This window comes from Mytilus galloprovincialis, chromosome 2 (genome assembly GCF_965363235.1).
Source record: "Mytilus galloprovincialis chromosome 2, xbMytGall1.hap1.1, whole genome shotgun sequence".
In the NCBI taxonomy this organism is placed as follows: Eukaryota; Metazoa; Mollusca; class Bivalvia; order Mytilida; family Mytilidae; genus Mytilus; species Mytilus galloprovincialis.
In genome coordinates, this window is record NC_134839.1 from 81,512,375 (window position 1) to 81,518,374 (window position 6,000).

Genomic DNA, 6,000 nt, shown 5'->3' on the forward strand with positions numbered 1-6,000 from the left:
AAAGAAGTCAAAATATAAATATTCATCTCTGTACTCTCTGCTTCTAGGTATATTGTTTCAAGATCAAGAGTTATATTGTTGGACAGTCGCGTCTGTTCCTCAACTTTGTCTGTTTCCTCTTTAGGGTTAAAAAAAATTAAAAAAAACCCTCTCACAATAAATTTTGCTTTTACCCCCTTTAACATTTCTAAGCCATGAAGACTCAGTCACCCACTCAACCAGAAACATAATGCTTGCTGTTATCACTTGGTAAAACTTTAGCTCGGGATCAGTAGATATTAGGAGAAGCAATAACATCTACTTATACTGACAGCTGAGTGTAGAAGGAGGTAGACCATGTAGACGGAGGTGTATTTCCTTTTTCATTAGAAGTCATTGGTCTGAAAAGAAACTTCTACTTCCATCATCTGCCTTTTGCTTAGAATTCACCCCTTTCTTATTTGCAGAGAACATGTTTATTCAGAATTAATAAAATCGAATATGGATAAGATATTTGGTATACAACGTATTTTAAAAACAAAAATATTTTAATGAACAGCTGACCAGTTTCCGTAGTTTGACATTTACTTACGCTTCCGTGTGCATTATTGTTAAAACCTATATCTTTGGCAGGTAGCTATATAGATATAAAAAACTTTGTTAAAGTTGAGACCATTGAAATTATTTACTAGTGACATTATACAGAAGCTGCCACGATTCCATACCCATGTTGATTGCCACATATTTCCCGATGGACAGACTCACAATCGACTTACATGTTGAAGATGTCATTATGATAATTTTATTTTAAAAATAAAGACAGTTTGAGACGAAATTTACCTTGCAAGCAACATTTTTCACTTTCAATTAAAATAAATCACACCTCGTTATCTTTAATCAAACTTTATTTAAATTTTTTCAACTACTCCCATTCATAATTTTCATTGTAAATATCTTTAGCAATGTGTATTCAAATTTATAACGTGTATTGAACACATTCATTGGTAGTGTTTAAATAGATTCTTCTTCAGGACCAATGAAATAGATCGTTATTCGAATGGTCAAGTAATCATTAACACAAGGCGTAAATGCAATGTATTTGCATTCTATTTCTTCAATTTCTGCACAGAAGTTTTTAAATATTTTAGTTTTCTTCTAAAAATATCTATCTTCTTGATGATCATTTGTGCTATTACATGATAACATAGTCCGATAAGGCTGAGATAAGCGTGGCTCAGGTAAAACTAATTATCATAACAGTGATATAGCATAACACTGACCGACCTCTCAGCGGTGATCAGCAACTTGACAACTTTAACCAACATTTATAATGAAAATGTGAAAATTAAGACGCTGCAGGATCAAGTATCAAGTGACAGCGGCCAATTAAGACGCTGCTGGATTTATGAAAATATTATGAAGGCCTGGAGAGAACACTGCTCAACAAAAATGGAAAAAAATCAATAAATTATTCCTCTTGATACTACTTTTGACAATAAACAAGCTTCTGTCCAAGTTTGGTACAAATTCAAAATAGTATAAGAAAGTTATTAAAATTTAAAAAAATTTAACCACAGATTGAATGTGTTGTTTCCTGGCAGAAAATCTAAGTCCATATTTAAAATTAAAATACGGAAAAAATGGATTAATTTTTTTACAAAATTTACTTCTGGATACTACATTTATGTATCCTATGATCATAAATTTAAACAAGCCTCTGTCCAATTTTGGTAGAAATCCAGTATACATGGTAAAGCAGGGCTCACGCTACCAGGCGACTTGTGCGAAGAAGTCGCTTTCCCCGACTGTCACTTCACTTTCCCCAACCCCCAAAAGCGAAAACAAGCTGCCCTGTTGTTTACGATACTCGCTTTCAGTCGTTTCCGTCATCGGATATTTACAATGAAACATCAATTTTTTATTGATAATTAAAATTCAGACATAAACAATTCATTTTCTTAAGAAAAGAAGTTGAAGCATTGTCTTTGCAGTGTGTAGCAGTTTATTTTATAAAAATACAACTCTTTATCACTTTTAGCACTTCTGCAAGTTCCGGTGTTGTTACTCTAAAATGTACATCAACCTAACTTTCGGCTGCAAAATAAGTTTGTTACTTCATTTAAACATGATAAAAATTGCCTCCAGTAAATGTTTAATACATTTATTGCATTAAAAACGTCATGTTCCTTTCCAAATACAAAATGTAACTTGTCAAACATTTTTTATTTTTGTAAATTTTCTTGCATTCGTCCGCCATTGACCGTTTTCTAAACTAGGGATTGAAACCGGACCAGCTATGACCGAATTTTTACAATAATTACTACGGACCCATGGAAGGAACAGCTGACAGAAGAATATTGATCCCAAAAGGAAAAACAAGTGAAACTGCGAGCTACTGCTCACTGATGATACCCCCGCCGCAAGTGGATAATATTAATAGTGTAAAAATATGCAAGTGTTCGGTAAACAGGAAGTTGTCGAGTGATGAATCTGAAAACGCATCACACGGTATAGCTGACTTATATAAATCCTGAAACCAAATTTCAGAAATCCTTGTATTGTAGTTCCTGAGAAAAATGTGACGAAAATTTTCAACTTGGCTATCATGTGTAAAATCAGACACGTGTTCGGTAAACAGGAAGTTGTCAAGTGATGAATCTGAAAACGCATCACACGGTATGGCTGACATATATAAATGTTGATACCAAATTACAGAAAGGGTGGATGTGTAGTTCCTGAGAAAAATGTGACGAAAGTTTCATGGGACGGACTGACTGACGGACAGACTGATGGACGGACTGACGGACGGACAGACAGAGGTAAAACAGTATACCCCCCCTTTTTTAAAGCGGGGGTATAATTATGCATTCCACACGCATTAACAGACATTTGGTTACATCTAATTGATTGGTGTACATTGTATATAATTCCCTATAATTTATATGGATTGTTTCAAACTATTGATTAAAGTTGCTTAACTCTGAGACTATTATACTAATATTAATATATTATGGCCCAGTTTAACTTTGTATATCTTTTGATGAAAAACACTGAATTTCATACACAATATAGTTTATAATCAAATTGTAATTGATATATTATAATTTCTTTACCATTTTTAAAATAAAAAAAATATTGTTTCTAGTGCTAGATATTTGGTTGGTACGTACTTTCTTACAAGAAGCTAAGTAAAACTTAAACAACTTTTAATTTGAAATGTTATTTTTTAAAATTGTATACTCAGATATGAATTGAACAATATAAAAAGAACATTATATACATATGACCCTTTATACTATAGTAAAATCCAACCATTGTAGCGTGGCTACAAATATGACAATGTAACAATATTGCCTCGTCTTAATTATAAGTTTTGGGTTGGGACTAGCTCAAGCAATAAATACACGTCTTACGTTAACGACATTTAATGAAAGAGAGAGCAAAACAAAAAAGTGTTTCCGGACATCACTTATACAATTCCGTAAAACATATCAAACTTAATTACACATATATAAAACTTACATATATATGAGCACTTCTCTTTCATATCTCACCACTTCTCCCTATCAGTTTCAAAAAGAGAAGTCACTTCTCCCTATAATTCTGAAGTAGTGTCAGCCCTGGTATAGTTTAAGAAAGTTATTAAAATTTCAAAAACTTTTAACCACAGAGTGAATATTTGTTGACTCCGCCTACGACGACCCTGACGGAATGTAGGATTGCTTAGTCTCGCTTTTTCGACTAAATTCGAAGGCTATACAAAAAAAAGGAGTCAGACAATTTCCACCATTTGTCTTAATTGTAGATCTTCTCTTGCTTTAACATTTTTGTATATTTTAGTTTCTTTCTCTCTGTTATACAAGTTTTAAAATATAAGACAAAAACGCTAAAAAAATTTAGCATCAAAGGAGCCTGTGTCACTCACCTGATATTTTTGTTTACAATAGACAATAGACAATAGACAATATTTTATTGGCACAAACGCATTTACAATAAATGGTAATGACCGAATGGATAAACAATTTGCTATACATGGTAGTAAAATACAAACAATTATATATATATATATGTGAATAAACGATTAAAGGTATAATGAAAATCTATTACAATAGATTACTTCTTGCATTTAAACAATTTGCTACGAAAGAGGAAGATAATTTTAGTGCCGTATAAGGTGTATTATTAAGTATAAGATTTATTTTATTTTTATCGCACAATGTGGATATACTTTTTCCTGTAATTTTGAACATTTTTAATCTAAAGTCTCTCTATTACTGGAGTAACCTCTGCAGTGTAGCAGCATGTGCTGTTCATTTTCAATTTCGCCACTTTTACAGATTTCACAAATTCTTTAATCTCTGGGCACTTTTAAATATCTTCCTCTTTCAATGGCAAGGTTATGAGCACTAACTCTTAATTTACATAATGATGATCGATCTGATCTATTTTTTAAAGCATCAACATAACCTGCCCGTTCACTCATTTTGTAAACACTTTGGAAAAATGTTAATTTTGGAGATGCTGAAATATTTGCATGTTGTTCCTGAAAACCCTGGTCAATTAGTCTTTGTTTTATAAAACCAAACAGGGGTTTAATAGTAAGGTTATCATTTGACAAATAAGATAAACCTAAGTTTTGAATAATAATATTTAACCTTTTAACCCATGGGTTGCTTTTTTTTGTAGCATTATATATTTGGTGAACTAAACTTCCTTTTGAAGTGATTACATATAATGCTTACCTGTATATAAAGTTTTTAAAACTTAAGTGCCCTTAAACAATGTAAATATCTGATTAAGAATTAAACCCATATATCCGAAGTTGGAGTGCTCCGATATGTTCAAAGAAAAATACCTGTACAGAACAGAACAGATGGCATGTAAGTTTCAGAGCTGAACATCGTGAAGGACAGTCGATCCAAACTTTTTTTTTTACTGATTTTACCACCAAATATCCCCCAAAAGATCTTGAAATGAACACATAATAAAATAACGATGGTCATAACTCCTTTGATGTATTCGTGGATTTCATGTAAACAGAAACTGGTAAAAGAAGAAAACATGACCCCCAATTTCAACTCTGGTCATTTAGTAATATAGATATTGATTTTACTTGATTTTAACATCACCAAATGTGCCTAAATACCAAATGTGTAATATGAAAAATATAACAAAGGCCACATGTAGAACAGGTACTATCCTTCCAGCACACATGGTACACTTGATATATGATATCACCGCCACCGGTGGCTGTGGATGTACATTGATGGGATTTGTGTTGCTCAATTATTATGACCACTACCAGCAAACAGTTGTTGGTTTACCTGAAGCATATTTACGTGTAAATTTATGAAAAAGCAACATTATTCCGGTATACTGAAAATCAAAACAAATATGATTTTTTGGCGCAATGAAATTATCTCCCCTGACCGCGTGTTTACAAATGATGTGGTCAATGCACATGTAAATGCATCTATTTTGACAATAGTACAATAATCAGTATCAAAAACCTATCAATTTAAAGAAATACAGAACCAATAACAAGCGGACTTACTTCTTCTCTCAGTTCTTGAGTATTTTTAAAGCATGTTTTCATAGCTAACTCGGCAAACTTTCCTAATATATCCTAATACCCTACTAAGAAATTAAAAAAATATGCGATGCCATCATCCGTTATTAATTACTTTTCAAGTATAGGTGAACTTAAACTAAGTTTTTATTATAGTATTCTCAGACTTTACGTACTTCTAGTGAAAATAAAAATATATGCCTTTTAAAAACAAGATGATATCAAAACAAAGTATATTTTGTTTACTTCTGTATGCCCATTAAAATACACTAATTTTAAGTTTCTTCTGGGCTATTATGTACCAAGGATTTGTATAGTCTTATGGTACAAGTCTTACTAATCTATACAAATCATTGATTACCTTATATATTTGTCTCTTTTACATATTCATCATTTTATCAGAAGACCTGAAGTGGAGCACGCATATAACAAACGTTGCCAAAAAGGCTAAC

At 32.1% G+C, this 6,000-nt stretch overlaps 1 protein-coding gene across 1 annotated transcript in view; it reads right to left on the minus strand.

The window, feature by feature from the left end:
- Positions 1 to 5,607, minus strand: part of LOC143064575 (uncharacterized) — a 63,531-nt gene extending 57,924 nt beyond the window's left edge. The window contains exon 1 of the mRNA XM_076237489.1: positions 5,534 to 5,607. The gene's annotated coding sequence lies outside the window, so the exon portion shown is untranslated. The remainder of the gene's footprint in view (positions 1 to 5,533) is intronic.
- Positions 5,608 to 6,000: the final 393 nt, after the last annotated feature.